The sequence below is a fragment of the Chlorocebus sabaeus genome, chromosome 13 (genome assembly GCF_047675955.1).
Source record: "Chlorocebus sabaeus isolate Y175 chromosome 13, mChlSab1.0.hap1, whole genome shotgun sequence".
Taxonomy (NCBI): domain Eukaryota; kingdom Metazoa; phylum Chordata; class Mammalia; order Primates; family Cercopithecidae; genus Chlorocebus; species Chlorocebus sabaeus.
In genome coordinates, this window is record NC_132916.1 from 4,488,146 (window position 1) to 4,508,972 (window position 20,827).

Genomic DNA, 20,827 nt, shown 5'->3' on the forward strand with positions numbered 1-20,827 from the left:
CTTTCCAACTTTTATTTTAGGTTCAGGGAGTACATGTGCAGGTTTGTTACGTGGGTAAATTGCATGTCTTGGGGGCTTGGTGTACAGATTATTTTGTCACCCAGGTAATGAGCATAGTACCCTGAACAACTTCTTCACTAGAAAATTGGTTTGGGACCTTGAGTAACCAACACGGCTTGGAGGGTGCAGACTATTTCCATTGCTGTGCAGGCTCTCGCCTCTCTCCGCAGCCTTGATGCATCTCACCAGCTCTGCCCTCTGGAATGGGCTGCGGAGGCTGGGCCTCCACACTTGGGTGGAGGGAGCACGTCATTCTCAATTTGCTAGACCGGCCAGAATTTGGGGGGCCAGTCCGTCCGGTGGTTGAACATGGCTGAAAGTTTCATTTACAAACGTGTGGCATTCTCTAGAGAGAAGACAAAATGCTGTCGTGACTGTAGACGCAGAAGTTCCAGTTAACACTGTTGAATCAAAATAAATCTTACATATTAAGCTAGGAAAGGTGGTTTTCTCCAGTCGTGTTAGAAATACGAAGCTTTTGAAAGGAATCAACATCTTTATTATCTCTGTAAAAAGCAAAGACTTTAAAGCATTTTTGGTGGTGTTTTTGTTTACCCCTCTGTACTCAAAGAACTGAAATCAGTTTATTTGTCCATAGGTATGTATATAGCTATATAAGTATCTAGTGCTAGCAAGAATGGGATAGATTTTGGTGGACAACTTATGGGATTTCATGAAGCTTTCAAAACAAGGATGAAAAATGTAGTCCTTTTTAAGAAAGAAAACTCAGCTGGATGGTAAAGCTCTAGAAGCTGTCGCATAGTAAAGACTAAAGCAGGTGTATCTGAGCCTGGAAAGAAAGGTCTAAGGGGAAGTGTAAGTGGCCTGAAATACCTAGGGTTTGCATGTGGATTTTATACTTATTTCATGTTTTATTGACTATTCTGCTGTGGACTGCACTGTGTCCTTCTCATCTCCCAAATTCCTGCGTCAAAGCCCTAATCTTCAGTGTGGTGGTATTTGGAGGTCACCTTTGGGCAGTGACAAGGTTCAGTGAGATCATGAGGGAGGCCCTACAGGGGAGTGATGTTCTCTGCTGTCTGCCAGCCAGGAGGAGGCCCTTGCCGGAACTCAACCATGCTGGTGTCCTGATCTTGGACTTCCAGCTTCCAGAGTTGTGAGAAAATAAATTTATGTTGTTTAAGGCACCCAGCATGTGAAATTGTGTTACGGCAGCCTGAGCTAAGGCAATAAATATTCCAATAAATAGATTTCATATTTATTCTAGGTAGCATCAGAAACCAGAAATAAGGCCAATGGGAATAATTTACAAAGAAGTTAAAGTTCAGTTCGATATAAGGGATTTTTTTTTTTTTAAACTTTTTTTGAGACAGAATCTCACTCTGTCACCCAGGTTGGAGTGCAGTGGCACAATCTTGGCTCACTGCAACCTGCCCCTTCTGGGTTCCAGCATTCTCCCACCTCAGCCTCCCTCATAGTTGGGATTACAGGTGTGTGCCACCATGCCTGGCTGATTTTTGTATTTCTAGTAGAGACAAGGTTTCACCATGTTGGCCAGGCTGGTCTTGAACTTCTGACCTCAAGTGATCCACCTGCCCCGGTTTCCCAAAGTGCTGCGATTACAGTTGTGAGCAACCGTGCCCAGCACACGGGAGATTTTTTTTTAAAAAAGAACTCAAGGTATATCCTGCGTCCAGGCTGAGCCCTGGTAGCTTGGACGTGTGTAATCCTAAACGGGAGGCTCCCTCCTCTCCCCCCACAAAATGATTTTGGTCTTGTGATGAAGGCTCACCTAGGTGGGCTATAATGTCTCTTCCAATTCAAAATGTGTAATAATCTAAATAGAGAGAAAAAGCAGCTAGAAAAATAAAGCCACACGATGTGAGAAACAAGCACACTATCTAGAAAACGCCTATTCAGAAGACGACTTGAATGTTATCCGAGTCCCTAAACCAGAAGCCGCTATGTGAGTGTAAGTGCTTGTTAATGTGTAATGCTACAGTTTTCAGTGTTATAGTTTTTATGGGATGTTCACATGATTTTATATTTTAAAAGCCTACAGCCAAATTTAAATAAGACTTATTTTACGGGGATCAATCTGTAATAGTTAGCGCTATGAAAAAAACCTTTAGGGAATAAACGAAAAAGACAAAGTGTCCTACATAAAACAGTGGAATAAGGAGGAAAGTAGTGTTTTTTTTGTTTTGTTTTGTTTTTGTTTCTTTGAGACTGAGTCTCGCTCTGTCTCCCAGGCTGGAGTGCAGTGGCTGGATCTCAGCTCACTGCAAGCTCCGCCTCCCGGGTTTACGCCATTCTCCTGCCTCAGCCTCCCGAGTAGCTGGGACTACAGGCGCCGCCACCTCGCCCGGCTAGTTTTTTGTATTTTTTTAGTAGATACGGGGTTTCACCGTGTTAGCCAGGATGGTCTCGATCTTCTGACCTCGTGATCCACCCGTCTTGGCCTCCCAAAGTGCTGGGATTACAGGCTTGAGCCACCGCGCCCAGCCGAAAGTAGTTCTTACCTCGTGTCAAAGCAATGAGCTAGGGGCTAGGACAAGGCGCTAGGATGATAATCTCTAGGTCCTGTGTGACACACTGAGCCTGGCTAAGGGCAGATGACTAAAATAATAACACTAAGTATTTATCATGTTGTTTCAAGAATTGCTCATGGATTATCTCAATTCTCACACAAAGCCTGTGAAATACCTACTATTTTTTTAGGAAACTCATTTCACAGATGAAATGGAAACAGGACTATTCAGTAACACTCTGGCCCAGGAGAATCCAGTTAGCCGTGTGGACCCTCTCTCCAAACCCAGCTTGTCTCCAAAATGCTCAGACCTGCCTATGCGCTGTACCACCCACACAGGGAAGAACAGAAAATCACACAGGGGCACGTAGAAGCCCTTCTTTGTGACCAGTAACTGAGCCCACCCGTTCCAGTATCAATACTTATTAATAATAATGAAGATAAAGTGACTTTCAAGTCTGAAAGACCCTTCTGATAATTGCTTTTTGCTACATTCTAAATATTTTCACCAAAAGCCTTTCTGTAGAAGGACCTCAGGTGAATTTGGAAATTGGTTTCACACTCCAGGAGAGTTGGTGCAGCTCACAGCAAACTGTGAGGAAGCCCCGGGCTTTCATGTGGGCAGGCCGGGGGGCTCCTGTCGGTGGTTTTCCTGCACCAAGCAAACAGATCTTTGGTCCAATCTTGTTAGTCCAGAGCTGACCGAAGGAGGAGATTGTTCACAAAAAGGTGAGAAAAAAATAAAACTGAAATGAGGCAAGACTTTAACATGAAAAGGAAAAGTGCTACTGGAAATTAAATCTAAAATGAATGTAAGGCAATTGCTTTAACAATTTGTCAACAGGCAGGACAATGAAGCGTAGACAGTCCTGCTTTGGAGAAATGACAGTGGAGAAAATGAAAGAAAAATAGAAAGTAAGAGCGGAACAGGGCCAGCCCCTCTTAGGTTCATGCACCTATCTGCGGACCCAGTGCGTGTAGTTTTACACTTTTTGCCAGTGCAGTTTCATGGTTTCTGTCTAAAACCATGCAGCAGCCCAAGGCTGTGGCTTCTGTCACTGATGCGATTGAAGTTAATGGGACTTCAGCCGCTGTTGTGAGGTGCTGGATGAAATTTAACCAATAAGCCTTGGATCTGCGGAATTACTTGAACTTCAAACATTCCTGGAGAGAATGCCCTTGAGATGCGGAAGCCACATTTCATGGACTGTGAGCAACTTGGCCGGGGCAGCGTGGGTCCCACTGGAGTGGCCACGTTTCACCTTCCAGAAACTCATGCATTTCAGGTGCACTGCCAGTGGAGAACATGAGATGTGGTTGGGCACAAAAAAACCAAACACCTGTCCACTGTGGAAATGCCTCCTTTAAAATCAAACTTTGGGCTGTTTGTTGAACTATATTGGAAGGCACTTTTGATCGTTCTCTAAATACTTATCTTATTGATACTTCTATATGATTATCTTATTGATACTTCTGTATAGCCAAATAAGGTGTAGCTGTAGATCTGCCTTTCAGAGACAGAAGGGTCCTGCTCTTGCCTGTTTGGGAACTGCTCTGAAAGTCTGAGAGGAGATTGCTGGTATTTTTGCTGTAAAGTGGAGCTTTGCGCTTTCTGCGAGGTGGGGACAGTTGCTGTCATAGCAGCTCCTATGTGTCTTGGTCTCCACTCACCTGTCTTCGTGGAGAGCATGTGGCCTCACACACAGAGAGATGACACACGGATAATTGTGTTCACAGATGTGCTAGTATGAGAAAATTTGAGGTTTCTTAAGTGTTTTGGGCCAGATTATTCACCATAATCAGGGACAATAATCTATCGGTCCTGTGTGACACACTGATCCAGGACCAGCAGAAGCCCCTGAAACTTGCTAGAAGTGCACATTTCCAGGCCCACCCCAGACCTACTGAACCAGAAACTCCGGGGCTAGGGCCCAGCAGTCTGCTTTTTAACAAGCCCTCAGGGTTATTCCAATGCGCCTGAAGTTTGAGCACCATTGCCCTGCAGGCACTAGTCCAGCTCAGGAGGTTAAATATCAGGATTTCATTAATCACCAGGAGCTCCCCCTTTGGATCTGCTAATAGTAGGCTGCCTGACTTTAAATAATTCACATGAGGGCTTGTTTCTAAAAGCAATCCTTCTTCATGTTGCACAGCAGCCTGGGTGGCCCCTCCTAGACCCTCTGTTTGCCCTCCCCTTGCCGTGTCCTCGATGCCGTGGACGGCAGAGCACCCCTGCCAGTCAGCTGCGGGGTGGGGGGGAGGGGCTGGCTTTGAGATACTTGTTCACCAGTGGAAAATGATTTGACCTGTCCAGGCCCCTAGTGACCAATGGCCACTGAAAAATTCATCTGAAATTAAGCTGCTCTACCTGCACTAGGGCTGACCCTGGCTACCTCAGCACCAAATCTAAGCCTGTGGGCTATGGGGTGAAACTGCTCAGGAGCATCTCTTATGGACCCAGGGTGGGGAGGATGAGGGAGGAGACTCATCTTTACGGGTGTGTGAATCACCCTCTCAGCTCTTCCATGTAATACAGGCCCCTGGGTTCCTGAATCCTCCATAGGTCTTTTCAGTCTTAAATTCCTTTATTAGTAACAACAGTGGCTAATGTTTGGAGGACACTTGGACACCTTGCGGAGGACTTCTCTGGCCTTCTCTGCAGATGTTGTGCTCTACTGCCAATCAGCTGAGACCTATCTTCTTACTCTTTGCAGTGTGTGCTTGAGAATTGGCACCGGACAGGCGCGGTATGAACACTGCTGCAGGAGAGCGAAGGACAGTGAGGAAAGGAGAAAGAGAAAGGTGGGCAGGAGGGGAGGAAGAAGGATTGGAAAGGAAAATAAAGTACTTTAAAATTTTTTTCTTTTTTTTGAGACAGAGTCTCACTCTGTTGCCCAGGCTGGAGTGTAGTGGCACAGTCTCGGCTCACTGCAACCTCTGCCTCTTGGCTCAAGCCATTCTCCTGCCTCAGCCTCCTGAGTAGCTGGGATTACAGGTGCCCGCCACCACATCCAACTAATTGTTGTAATTTTAGTAGAGACAGGGTTTCAGCATGTTAGCTAGGCTGGTCTCGAACTCCAGACCTCAAGTGATCCACCCTCCTCAGCCTCCTAAAGTGCTTGGATTACAGGCACAAGCCATAGCACCCAGCTAAAAATCATTTTATAAATCATAGAAGAGAAGAGTCTTAAAAGGGAGGTTATGAGAGGCCCAGGGACCTCTCAGGGTGGTTTTGGGATGAACACAGCATGCTGGATAATTTTACAGACTTGCTCATGTGATAGCCAGGGTTTGACTGCAGTTTTCCAACTCTTCATACAGACAAACTCTTTTCAGATATCAAGTGAGCAGAGCATTGCTGGGCACGTAGGAGGCGCTCAATAAAGATTCCTTGAATGAAAGAAGGATTTGGGGTGAATGACCGATGCTCACCCAGAGAGGGAGCTGGAGTTCCCTGGAAGTGTGCACTGTGGTTCTGGGGCCCCAGAGTTTGACCAAGAGATGTGAGGAGGGGGGCAGCAGGGGCTTGCTGGGAAAAGTCTCTCTTCTGACAGCTCCCTCTGACGTGAGCAAACCTGGCCACCTGCCCGAGCAGGAGCAGGAGCCATCCCAGTAGGAGAGCCCAGGACAGTCAGAAGTGGGTCTGGGATTTGGCAGCTGTTCACAGATTGAAGTTCCTAACACACCCACCTAATGGCCCCTTCCTTCTCATGCTAAGGCTTCTCTGTGGGCAGAAGGAGCCAGCCCATAGAACTTGTCTCTTGAGCATGGGAGGAAGAAACTGAACCCACTGCCAGTTTTGTAAAAAGAAACTGAGACCAGCATTCATTTCCAAGAGACTGCTGGATGACTCTGGAAGCGTCGAGAAGAATGGCCTTTCCTTTCTGCCATGGGGAACCTCCTTCCTGCCTGCCCTAGGATCTCAGGCCCTGTGCATGGGGTCGTAAGGAATTCCTAATTACCTGTGAGCTCTCAGGTGACACCTCACAGCTCCCAAGAGAACAAGTCTCCTGCTGACTCTGAGTGCCGTGCACCTGCTGACAGTCGGGTCTGAGCCACATCTGTGCCGCTTTTGTCGAGGAAGTCAAGTTGAGCCGTCAAGTTGTAAGGCTGGCTTTGTCCCTGGCTCGTCTTTTTTTGTCAGGCCATTTGTCAGCAACTCATGTGGGCCCTCCTTGCAGAGACACCCAGGGAAAGCCATCGATTGGCTCTGCACATTTCTTTATGGACACGAACCACACTGCCATACCTGCCTGCGCCTGTCGCCCACTCTCCTCCCACTTTTCACCACATCTATGCCTACCCAGGCCCAGGCCAGGCTCGCCTCTTGTGGGATTCATTGTCTCTGCCGCCCCTTCTCCCCAATGCACACCAAGTAGTCTTGTCCTAGGACAAGGGCTGGAGCAATTGCAGGCTTCAGCTGTCTCCTGCTGTGTAACAACAGGCCCGGAAGCCTGGTGGCCACAGACAGCAGCGCTGTGTATTGAAGGGGAGGCTGGGGCTCAAGGGGAGGGTGTTTTCTCCCAGGGCTCAATCATGGGGTACACTTTGCTGTGAGCTGGGTGGGCTCGATTATGTCAAGATGGCTTCAGAGGGTCTCCGGCCGCTTCCCTCCCTCCCTCCTCGCCTTTCACCTTCCTCTCCTTCTCTTTCTCTCTCTCTCCCTCTCTCCATCTCCCCACTCTGTCGCTCTCTTTCAGTCTGTGCATCTCTCTCCCTTTCCTTCTGTCTTTCTCCATCTCTCCCTGTCTCTGATCGTCCATCTGTCTGTCCCTCCCCATCCCTCTCTGACTTTCTTCAGTAACAAGGTCCTTAATTTGGAGGGAGGAGTCCTTCCGCTTTCCTATGGAAGGGATATCTACGAATGTTTTCAGTAAGGATGGAAGGAAAAAAAAAAGCTATGGTAACACCGGGTCTAGGATGCCAGGAATAAGAATTTCTGCCTGCTTTCAAAACGTCCAGCCCGTGGTAGGAATGTGAGAATGCTCTCCATTGTCCGGCCCCTATGACCCACGGCCCGGCAACCCACGAATCGGCCCAGCCCTCGCGTGCACCGTGTCCACTTCCTCCAGTGTCGCCGCTATAAAGAAAGTGGTTCAACAGCTCCTGCTGGAGGCTGGGTTCAACCGAGTAAAAGCTTCCCAGGCAGCTGCAGACCTTAAAGAATTCTGTCTGCAGAATGCTCAACATGACCCTCTGCTGACTGGAACATCTCCAAATACAAATCCCTTGAGACCCCAGAAATTCTGTTCCTTTTTGTAGTAAAATGAAAGGTTTCCCAAACCACTTCTTATGATCCAGTGAATATTCGAAAGAGAGCTAAATTGGAAGCCTGTACAAAAGCTACCCCCTGTAACACATGTGCCATAACACACAAACTTCTCTTTCGGTCAGTCCTTAACACCCACCTCTCTGAATTTCCATGAACTTCTATTTCACAAGGGTAATTGTTTCATATACACTGGCAGCAGCATACGATAAAACTTAGTCTAAATAAAAAGAAATGGTAGGAGAATTCTTTTGGAAGATTCTTTTATCTGGCCATTCGTCACTTCTTTTTATTTTTCACATCTTTAAAATTTTCATTTTTATTCATTTTTCACAGTTTTGAAGCCTTTAGAGTTTAGCAGTGAAGTTTTGGTCATTCAACTCAGTTACACCACACATTTGTTTTTGGTGGATAGTTAATGCTGAAATCTTCATTTTCCTTAAATGTAAATGGAAATAATATGTTATTAATCTATTGGGAATCAGAACCTTTTGAACTTCAAAAATGAAAAGGCAAAACAATTACAGTTCTATTAAATATAGACTAATTTGACTTTGCCTAGTTTTGAATGAAACTGAAATTGCACATATTAGTTCAACTTTTCCAGTACGTTTCTAATCTGTTGACAGCCTGTCCCTTCCTATTTTGACAAGCCAGCTGTTCTAAACGCATACCTAGATATTTAGAAGCAATAAATAATATGGTTTTTGTTTACTTAGTGCTGTTTTACAAATATTGTCAATCACTAATATCCATGTATAAGGAAATTTTCAAGAACCTAAGATAACTTTTCTCTAAAATTGCTACAAAATAACAGCACCTTTTGGGTATCTATTATTTGTAGGCATTTGTTATATGCTGAGATTCTGTATTTATTCAATTGGCAAAAAGCTGTATCAATTACCAAATATATATGTAAAAATACATTTTTAATTCCAGACATGTCGAAATACATAATAGTACCTCCAAATAAGAGGTGTTTTATGTTTGTGAATTGCAGTGAGGTGCATCCCAGCCAGGATCTGGAAGCTCGTCTATCCTCAGAATGGAGCATTTGATCTTGTTGTTTACAGGCGCAGGGGTCCTGTCCAGAACCAATCTTCTGTCCGCCTTAAACAAGAACCTTTGCAGCCACCTCTCAGGGGCAGGGACATAGACTCTGCACTGTGGCTTTGAGTTCCTAAGGGTATTTATCAACTCGATGATTCAACTGGGACTGAATGTGGTGAAAAATAGCTTCTTCTCCTAAGACGTTAATTGTACATTTGTGTACAATTAACTTACACCACGTACATTAGCCTCTGTGATACTGAGTTTGTGTATGGGAATGTCTTTTCTCTATGAAGATGAAACCACTTGTGTATTATTGATGTCTTTCCTATTAGGAGGGGATATTGTTCTATATGTGAGAGTGTGTGTCTCTAAAATCCAGGTGCTTACTTCTAAACTTATTCACACATCACCCATCCACCCATCCTCCCATCCATCCATCCATCCATTAAAAAACACTCCTTCGTGTTTTTTACAACAGACACCTGAAGAGATTCTGTGAGAGAGAAACAGATAAGGCAGCTTCTCAAGTGACTAAATGTTGGTAATTTTTCAGCGTCTATTGTATGAAAACTTGATTTGAATTTCAGAAGGAGCAGCAGTTCAGTTTTTAAATGTGATAACATATGGGCATTTGATTTCACTGTTTTTCAGCAACACATTCCAATATGAGAAAGTATCTAAAGGGATCAGAAATAAGAGCTAATGAGAACATTTCCATTAAAATACGTTCTCTCTGTTTATTTCCTCTCTGGTTGACTACCAGCAATTCTCTGTTTCTATTTGCCTTCATTTCACTGTAGGCGTCCTTCAACCTGTACTAACACTCTTCACTAAATGTATGAGAAAGGTTAGAACTATTTCTGTGAAGATGTCCTGCAAGGTAAACAATGCAGCACTCTGTCTGCGGCTCCTACAATTGGATCTTTAAAGAAATTTGTGTAGCCACAAGCTCCCTGACGGTTTAGGTAAACTCCCGGGAAGAGAGAGGAGAGAGGCGGCCCTCTTCAGCAGGGGAATCATCAGTTGTTTATAGCTTCCTCTCTTTCTCATTCTATTTTAAAAAGGTGGAAAGGGTCTGACTGGTGTAAAAGATAGACAGAGGTGAGGTTTTCATGAAAAATAGGATTCCCTGGGGAGACGACGGAACATCATCCCCTTCCAGTACGCAGTGACCATACTTCAAGCAAGTTTCTTCTGTCCCTGGAGCTTAAGGGCGTAGATTCCTGGGTGCTCAGGCCATAAACAGCCTTCAAGGCACTTACAAAATCTGCATTTTGTGGGTGTTGGCAAAATGCACTCTTCTCCGGCTTTCTCATCCGCCATCTGTTCTTTGTGTCTGAGCTTCCCTTTGAACATTTGCCTTGGCTTGTAAATACTTCGAGTTACTTCACTTTGGGTTTCCAGTTGATTCCATTTTGCCAAATGCACTTGCGGTTGGTTAGGCAATTCCTAAGACATTTTCATTTCTGTTAACCAGACTTGGCTTTTCTAGGTAAAAGCCAAAATGCAGGTTTTTTTTTTTTTTTTTTTTTTTTTGGAGACAGAGTCTCACTCTGTTGCCCAGGCTGGAGTGCAGTGGCACCATCTCAGCTCACTGCAACCTCTGCCTCCCGGGTTCAAGCGATTCTTCTGCCTCAGCCTCCTGAGGAGCCAAAATGCAGATTTTAGGGGACTTAAGGACACCCCCAGGACCTGGCGATTCTGATGACGACAAGAGCAGAGGCCACGTTTTCTGGCTCCTTTTGTGATCTCCTCCAAGCCACGCTGCTCTTAGCTCCAACTCTCAAATCTCAGAGAGCCCACCAGAACCATGTTGGGCCTCCCTTGGCTGAGAGAAGTGCTGTTAAGTGGCCTCCAATTCTGTTTTCCTCCTTCACCTCATCAGGGCCCAGCCAAGGCGTAGGAACTTGAGGGATGTCTCCGGTCCCTACCCAGCATTTTCAGGGCCGGCCGCCCTGGGTGCTGGTACCTGAGAAAATTCATTGTTTCAGGGTCTGTGTTTGGAGAAACTCCCCCACCCTAGGCCGGCTTGGGCTGCTTGGGGGGACCCCCTCATGTGCTCCCGTCAGTGATGGGGACCCCGGGGTCTCACTGTCCCTGTGGAATCCCCCCCCACACATTTCCTCCAGGAGTCTTCCCCCAGGGATGGAGGGCCTCAAGTGGGTTTCGCCACATCTGTGACTTCCAAAAACAAACTTGTTAAGTTCCTTTGTGACAAGGAAGGAACCCGATTTCCTTATTGCGTAAGACAAGCAGAAGTAAGTCTACAGTGGTGCCGAGCTGCAGTTAGAAACACGGCGTTCGCCCCTCCTCAGGTGACCTGGCAACTGTCTCCGTGCGGGGACCCCAGCTTCTCATTTCCAGGCCACACAGCCTCGTCCCCTTAGCTGTCTTTCCTTGTTCTCTCTGCCCTGCCACAGCAGCCCCCTCGCACCTCGGAGTCCTGGGTGTGCTTCCAGCCTGAGGCCTTTGCACCTGCGCCCCTTAGCTGGAGCCCCTTCCCCAGATGCCCCCTGCTAACCTCTCAATTCCTGGGGCTCTTTGCAGAAAAGGCTCAGCCTGCGTGGTACCTGCAGCTCCTCCATGCCACCTCCACACTCTCCCCAGCCTGCAGTGCCTTCTGCTGCCTCACTTTCCTTTCTTAGCACTTACCACTATCTAATGTAATTCACATTTTATTTATTTATCTTCTTTAGTGTTTATTTCTACCCATATATCCCCAGTCTAGACAAGGTCCTGACATTCAAGAAACATTCGACGAAGAAATGAAAAGATTAGGGAGTTTCCTGAGAAATCTTAATTTCCTTGGCAATGCTTCTCATTTTATTTTATTACATGCAGTTTCTGAATGACGAAGGTGACCTCACCCTGTTGTCATCTTCAGAATCATAAGCATCAGATAAATTAAGGCTGTTTAAGGACATAGTCAAACGTAGCATTCAAGACCTTCTGTCCTGTGGCCATGGAACAACTCTCCCAGCTCCACTGCGGTGGGTGGAGGGCGGGCGGGGGCGGTGCTCCTCTGACCACCCTGAGGAGTTCCTGCATTTCCCACGCAGTCTCTGCCTCTACTGTCCCCATTCCCATCGCTACCTGCCCAGGTCTCCCCTTCAGCCGGGCTCTGACCCCACCTCTTCCACACACCCTCCCGGGTGGATCCAGCGGTGAGATCCTTGCTCTTCTCTGAATTTCTCTCAGACACAACTGAGTCTTTGAACAGGACATGAGAACTGGCCCTGTGGACTTTACCAATCTCCTTCCACAGCCACCCAGGCTGGTCGTCTGCAGCTAGGCATGCGCCCCTGGGTTCAGCCTGGCAGCTGGGACTCCTCTGCCCCAAGCACCCGTACTTCTTATGGTTGGCCCGGTGAAGGCCCCTCTCACCTTGTCAATCCACATTATTTTACGTTCGTTCAGCTTTCCCTAAGCAGTGTCCTCCCTCTTTCTACCCACACACACTCCTCATCGTCAGCCCTGATCATCAGCTTTTAGATTTAAAACTTCTCAGGGACAAGGATTCTTCAGACTGGATCCCACTCCCGAGACGCGTCACGGTGATCACCTGGGTGGAAAGGGGGTTACTGGGACCCTCACCACTGGTTCCAACACATGCACTGATCAGCTCCAAGGAGGGAGACGACCTCCTCCCCAACCCCAGCCTGATGCTTCTGTTCACATGACACGTTTTCTGAGCAGAGCTCGTGCCCAAAGCAAGAGCATGGGGTCACCCTACTGTGCTGGAGACACGGCACATTTTCTGACTGTGGTCATTGCATCCTAAAGATAATGCTCAATACAGCACCATCTACAGGTGTGTTTGTGAGAACATGTGACTTTCAAAGATAATCGCCTGCCTTGGTCTCCCAAAGTGCTGGGATTACAGGTCTGAGTCACTGCGCCCGGCCAGCTGTTACTATTATTAATGACACTGTGGGACCTCTCTGTGGGCACTGCAGATGTATTACTGTATTTCTCAGAGAGGTTAGTGACTGCTCAGACACATTCTCCCCCATTGTGAATGGTCAAAATATTGATTGATTCAATCAAGTTGTGAATAGAGAAGTAGGAAAATAAATGCTTTTTAAAGCTTATTTACTGCTTATAGGATATTCACAATTATGCCTCAAAGCACTTAACTGTCTTAGCTTTATTGGAAAATATTTAAACCGTGGCATGCAATATTGTCAAGTGATTCTGAGTCAGCCAGATGTGAGTTTTTATCCAGGTTCTCTCGATTATTTGTTGCAAACCTCGGGGAAGTCTATTTCTCCACGTTTCCGTTTTCTCATCCTTAAAATGGGAGCAATAATTCCCGCCCCACAGGGTTACTGAAGAGTTCAGCTCATCAGACTAAGTTACATGGGCCGGGTGAGGTAGCTCACGCCTGTAATCCCAGCACTTTGGGAGGCCAAGGCAGGTGGATCACAAGGTCAGGAGATCGAGACCATCCTGGCTAACATGGTGAAACCCCGTCTCTACTAAAAATACAAAAAAATTAGCCAGCCGTGGTGGCGGGCGCCTGTAGTCCCAGCTACTCGGGAGGCTGAGGCAGGAGAATGGTGTGAACCCGGGAGGCAGAGCTTGCAGTGAGCCGAGATCATGCCACTGCACTTCAGTCTGGGCGACAGAGTGAGACTCCGTCACACACACGCACATACACACATACACACACACACAAACAGTTACATGAAGCTCCTCTCACAAACTTAACACTCATTACATAGGATCTCTTCCTTTCTTATATCTCCAAATTATTTCAATTTAAAAAATGATAGTGATGTTCAATTTGGAATTTCTGGTAGGAATATGAAGTAAAGGAGTGGAAATAATAGAGAACATGACGCTGTGCCTCTGCTTATAATTTTGTTATTCTTCAGAATAAACGCAGTATTCAGATGACACAGCCACTTTCTGTGAGGGTTTCATAATTTGAAAGATAGCTTCACATCACCTGGATCCCGGCGCAGTTTTATTCTTTCCTATGGGAGAGGGATGAGAGCTTGGTTGGTGAGCCACAGAGAGATGCCATCAAGTCAGATCTTACGCAGGGCTTCAGCATCTCAGCGTCTTCTTCCTGGAGCGGCTCGCAGCCCAGGCTCCACGGACAGAAAGCCCTTGCCGAGAGGGAGGTCAGTTGCTTGGCCCGCCAAGGTAGAAGGCACCATTCTCACTTAAGCCCTTTTATTTTTAATGAAGGAAAGTTACATTCACGCACCTCAACATTTCTTTTTCCCAAATGGCTTGGAGCACTGAAGGAAACCTGTAAACCTCCTTTGTCCTCAAATATTCCACTAATCTGTGAACCATTACCTATATCTATTTTGAAGCATGTCTGCCCCGGAACTTTGCAACTGGGCAGAATCCACTGGGCTATAGGGATTTGTCTTACTAAGTTCTATGCCGAGGGATTGGAAGACATATACTTTGGGAAATGTATAGTTGTAGCTGACAAAATTGCCTGCAGTTATGCAGATTTAGAAACAACAAGGGTTGTTACTGTTGTTGTGTAACTTGAGTTGGGGGTTTTACCTGCCGTTGCCTAATTGTAGCTGGAAAAATGCACTTAGTCAGATCCTACTGCTCCTGGAGGTAAGTTGTAATATACATCTCCTGCTTGTCTCTGTTGGATCCAGCCAGCTGGGAGATGAGGCTGCGGCCCTGTGTAGTACAAATGGCATTAATGACCTCAAATGGGCACAAGCCAAATGGAGTCATTGGTTTTAGGAACTAACTGTATCCTCTACTTAGATCAAGGATCAAACTTTTATTTTTCTTAGTTCCAAGAAAACATGTTTTTGTTATGTTTACGTTGAGCAAACATATAATCAATCAATAAAATGAGGAAAATACAAAATAAATTTTCTGGTGTGATTTTCTTTTTTTAGATTCTCTTGTATGCATTAAATAAATCCAGGCTGATTTGTTTTGCCTGAATTTCTCATGATATATACATTTCCATTCATTCTAAATATGCTTAAAAGTAATGTAGGATGTATGAAGTAAAAATTCTGAAAATTCCAATTTCAACATATGAGTAGTTTACTGTATCCAAATAAGTGATCAAAAGACGAGTACGTAGATTGATCTGTGGACATCAAAGTGGCTGCATTGTTTATTCCTTCTAGAAATGGACATAATACGAAATTTTGCTTAACCATATATTTTATTAGAGTGCACAGGCGTAATTTTATGGGCTAGGATTACAGTTTTGCTGATTACAGCTCTGTCTTCAATTGCACCAGAAAACGAGTCTTGTCTCCAATTGAAGCAATCATACTGACTTGACTGCAATTAGAAACCATGATCCTTAAGAACGTGGATTACCCAATATATGTTATTTTAACCATGTAAAAATATTTGGCTAGGAAGAGGTTAGCATTGGAATGTGGTCACGGAGAGGTTTCAGAAATCAATAGAGTTTGAATACTGTTGAAATGTGTAATATACTGATTTCTTCATTAAGAAATACACTCCATAATAAATACTAAGTCAGGAATTCTGAAATAAGCTTAAAATTAATTTAAATTAAATAGAGAACCCCAAAATATCTGACACTCTGAAAACTTGGAGAACAAGAAGAGAAGAATGTGCTGAAGTGTCGCTTTGTTCTAGTTGTTCTCATAATCTAGGCAAACATTTCCCGGAAAGGGCTAGAGAGCCATCGTTGTAGACTTTGAAGGCCACATTCGGTCTCTGTTGTTGCTCCTCTTCTTTCCTTCCTTTTTTTCTTTTAAACAACTTAAAAAATATATAAAGTCACAGATTTGGCCACTAGAATGTAGCTGTCATCCTCTAAACTTCGTGGATACTAGCTTTGTGATTCTCTTTTCTGGACTTAAATTATAGGAAAATGAATTGAAACAAGTCATGTGTCTTTTGGAATCTGAAATACCAAAGCCATCTTCTTTATAACCGTACATCTTTCTGTTTAAACTACATTCTATTTTATGTTTCATCCTTATACGTCACAATCCTAGCCAATGCCTGACATATGGTGGATTCTCAGAAAATGTTTACCAAATGATAACATTTTAAAGTTTCATCTAATTCTACAGTATTGAAAGGGTTACTTCAATTCTGGATGGTGGGTTGTGTGTGTGTGTTTTCTTTCTATCAATCTTAATAGAAGTGTTCTCAGGGGTCACTAAATCCCAACCCCATCAGTTTTCCACAGATTTTAAAGTATGGAACCCAATAGAAACAATGATCAAAACCATGACCTCGATAAGCAGTATTATGTATCATGCACACATAATAGTAAAGAGTGAAAATAATTGAAGGGTATAATATAAGTTATTGGCTGCAGATTTTTAAAATGTATTTAAGTCCATTTTGTGTTTATTTGTTGGGCATCTCCATTATAAAGTAATACCCTTGAAGGAAAAAACAAAACAGGACTTTTAATATTTCCTTCATGTTTTTTTTCCTTCACTGCTCTCACTCCTACCTCCCCTCCTGCCCCAATGCTGTGAAGCACCCACTACGTGGCACACAGTGGGGCTTCGTAAATGTTGCAGGCCTGATTCTCTTGCTCTCCAGACCTTGATGGTCCTTTCCTTCTTCCCTCTTTCTGGCTTTTGCAAAAAGGCCATTTCCGCTTGCTTTTCCATTTCTTTAAAGAAGTGTGTGTATTCCTCAATGAATGCAATTAAAAAAAAATTTTTTTTAAGATTGCTTTAAGTAAATTGATTTTCTGTTTTTTCCCTTCTAAAATACTGGCACAAAACAAGAAGCCATAATGAGCTGTGATTTGCAACTTTTCATTACAATCTACTAATAGGCATTCTATAACTATTGATTTCTTTTATCACGTGAAGAAAAGCAAAAGGGCAAATGTATCGCATTCTTACTATTAAATGCCAGTTGAGACCTGACATCTTTGAAAACACGTCTGATTTTGTATTTCTTTCTCTCAATTTGAGGAGGAGAAGAACCCAGACTTGTAGATTGTAGAGGTGTTTTGTTCTAGTACTTGCTGCTGTTTCAGGCTTATAAAACAAACAACAAAACACCAAAAATGTGAATTACCAAGTGTCTGAGTTCATTTGGCTTCTCTGGGGTCCTCCTTTGGGGGTCCAAGTCTTGGTGGGCTTGTGCTGAGGAGGCCTCAGCTCCCTCAGCAACTGGGTGGGCAACTACCCCAACACCCTGGAAAGGGAGGACCCCACAGGGAAGCCCCCACAAGCCTCCCTCCCCCCACCCACACAGCGTGGGGTGTCAGAGAGACCCTGAAGGGCGTCCTGCCCGCCCCGCCCACACCTGCTCCGGTTCCCGCTGCAGTTTTATGGGCCGTGAGGAGGCAGGTTTGACGCCCAGAACAGCCTCTGCCAACAGCTGCAGACCCGTCAGCTCCCAGACAGTAAAATGTAAAGAGGGGGAGGGAGGGATCACCTTTGAAGTCTGCAAAAAGCATGACTTTGACCACTTCCTTTTTCCTTTTTAAATTGGTGTCCCAGGTATGTTGACAGCAGCCATGGGCCAACTTTACAAGGAAAGACGCACCTCCTCGGAACACTCAGGTCTGCCGGGTCCTCAGCATTTTAATACCATCTCTCCAAGGCTTTCCTGGTGTCCGTGTAACTTTGTGATGAGAAATGAGTTATTTTCACTGAGGGTGCTACACTTAAGGCCAACACAGATGTGTATCTGTAAATAATACACACATACACAGAGTGCCCTCCATTCAAGTTGAAGGTGAAACTGTACAAAGCCATCACTGTGCGTCCTTCCTGCATCTTCTCCATACATTTTCTCTGCATTTGTCCTTCTTGCTTTTCTCTTAAAGAAATCATAAGGACGTGAAGGGAAACTGTGGTGTTAACATTTTCCTCTCAATTTCACATCCGAATTTCAATCTCCAATGAATGCTTTTTCTTTCCACTTTGCTTTCAGGGTTTTTCTCTTTTAGTTTAAAAGAAGACTCCAAGATTTTTAGTTATTCTGCCACTTTTACGTGGTTTAGCATGCAATGTCCTGGAGGATTGCGTGTGCATCTGATATCGTTCATTCTCTAGATCTTGCTGGATTATGGGGTTTGAGTCTTCAGTTTGAACTACGCACATGATCAAAGTTTGAAAGATTTCCTTCAAACTACTCGCACAAACTACACTGTCCTCATATTGGACAGCTTTGTGATTTCCAAACTTATTTTAACAATGGTCTTGACTTTCTGTTTAGTGAAATATAGACAATATGAATCAAATTTAAAATCTCTGATGTCCAATTCTAACACGGGAACTCAGAGCATTCTCAAAGGCCATTTCCAGGCTAGCATAAAGTTTAGAAAGAATCTTATAATCGTCTCATTTTTTTCTTCAAATGTATTAAAAGAAGTGTAAATACTTTGCATCTTTCCTTGTAGGGTACAAATTAACCCCAGTAACCAACCCACAGATCCTCATAATATCATTATTGGAGTGTTTGATGGTCCCTGACTACTTAGTTGTAAAACTAAACCAATCATCTAACTGCCTGGGACCCAGTTTTCCACTTGGAAAACAAGGCAATTAGTCTAGATCCCTTCTGCCCAAGGCTGTGGCCTCTAGTCACACGTGACTCTTTAAGTTTAAATTCAATACAGTTAGGTAAAATTAAATTTAATTCCTCAGTTGCAGTAGCCACATTTCAAGTGCTCCGTAGCCACATGCAGCTAGTGGCCACTGCATTGGAGAGAGTGGGTAAAGAAAATCTGGATCACTGCAGGAATTCCTACTGGATGGCACCAGCAGGTAAAACATGGATTATCCTTCCTGACTGTAAAGCAGAACATGGAGGGAACTCCAGGCTGCTGGACTCTAGTCCCAAGTCATTCTTATGATACTCCTCACAATAGTTATTCATAGTAAGAGCTATGAATGGCAGGGCCATTCATTACTTAAACATGTAATGAACACTGGCCATCTGAAAGCAACTGTATGATGGGCTGGGAATAGCACAAAACATCGTGCCTGTGGGCTAGGTGCTTACTGCCTGACTGAGGAGGAGACTAGCAAACTCAGAACACAACACCAGATAAGGAAAAGCCATGCAAGGGGTGCTGGGGATCCTAGGATGGGGTGGGGTGCAGAGATGGCCTCCCAGTGGAATGCTGATTCTTGTGCCAGGTAAAACCTTATGGAAATTATTCTGTAAGAGCGTAATGAGATGAAAATTTAGAACTAGAACTGCCGATATACCTGCCAATATACGCTTGTAACTGCCGAGTTGAAAAGTAGGGTATCTTCTAAAGGTTTTAAGGATGTAAGAAAACCCACAAAACTTTAATCAGCAGACCCAAACTCAATGGAAAAATCTTGGCCCTTCATGAAAAGCTTGTTGGATGAATGCATGATCATAGAGTTAGCTTTAAACATGTTTACATGAAAGGCTTCCAGAATCAATCAATATTTCTAATACTAACTGCCTCCTAACCAAGCCAGATCGCTCTATAAATTGTCCTGTCATAATTTGGACCGTGTATCTATAGGTTCCCTCTACTTAATCAACCCAAATCGAAGAGTGCTATTTAAGATGTGAATTCTACATCTAGAAGAGCAACCAGGATGGATTTGCCCTATCAGATACTGTGGTACTGCCACGGGAATCATGTGAACCAAACAGAAAGCACAAAACGAGACCCAAATGGACTTGGGAATGTAGAGTGCGATCCAGAGGAGCTGGGAAAGAGCAGACCCCAAGGGGACTGTCTGCAGTAGATTCTATGACATGATTACCTCCACTCCCCCACAACCAGGGCTGAGCAGAGAGTCCTTCTCAGGCTTTTTCAGTTCTCTCACCTCCACTCAATTTGTTGGTGGTCTGTTAGGTAACTTACCTTTATCACTTTTTCCCAAAACAGAATTTTTTTTGTTTTTTTTTTTTAGAAATAACTCCCTTCCACAGTCATATTTTACCAGATTATAACATTGTATTACATTCCGAAATTACGATTATAAATATACTGGGCTTTAGCTGGGATCAGCACAGACACCCCCCAGTGAGTATCAGTTTGGAGGATGCTGAGCCACAGAGTCACATGCAAAGCACAGGCCCTGCGGCTTAGCCTGCCTGGGCACTCATCCGTGTATTTCAAGGGCAGCCCTGCGGGTCCTGAGGGCCAGTGTGTCTTAGGTAAGAAACACAGCCTGCAGAGCGAGAGGAGCCCCCGGGAGCTGGGAGGTGGTCAGGGAGCATAGTGTCCCTTACTGTTTCAGCACATGCTCCTCAAGGCTCAGAGGACAGGTTGGGGAGGATTAGACATGGTGCTACAATCATGCAAGCCGTCACCTGGGAATGATCCCTTCCTTCATACTCTCCTCACTCCCTGATCCACTCCCGCACTTGCTGCTAATCTCCCCAACAGGCAATAGCTTTGGGTGCATGGGCATCTGTCCCTCCCCACCCTCACTAGGTGGGGGGCAGCCCTCATCCTTCACCATGTGGACCTCTCCTGGCCTCACTGCCTTTGCTCTTTGTCTTTGTACATTAGTTTTTTGTTAGGGTAATAATTTCTTTTTTAATCATTGTTATTATACTTTAAGTTCTAGGGTACATGTGCAATGTGCAGGTTTGTTACATATGTATACATGTGCCATGTTGGTGTGCTGCACCCATTAGCTCGTCATTTACATTAGGTATATCTCCTAATGCTATCCCTCCCACCTCCCCCCATCCCATGACAGGCCCCGGTGTGTGATGTTCCCCTTTCTGTGTCCAAGTATTCTTATTGTTCAATTCCCACCTATAAGTGAGAACATGCAGTATTTGGTTTTCTGACCTTGTGATAGTTTGCTCAGAATGATGGTTTCCAGCTTCATCCATGTCCCTACAAAGTACATCAACTCATCCTTTTTTATGGCTGCATAGTATTCCTTGGTGTATATGTGTCACATTTTCTTAATCCAGTCTGGCACTGATGGACATTTGGGTTGGTTCCAAGTCTTTGCTATTGTGAATAGTGCTGCAGTAAGCATACA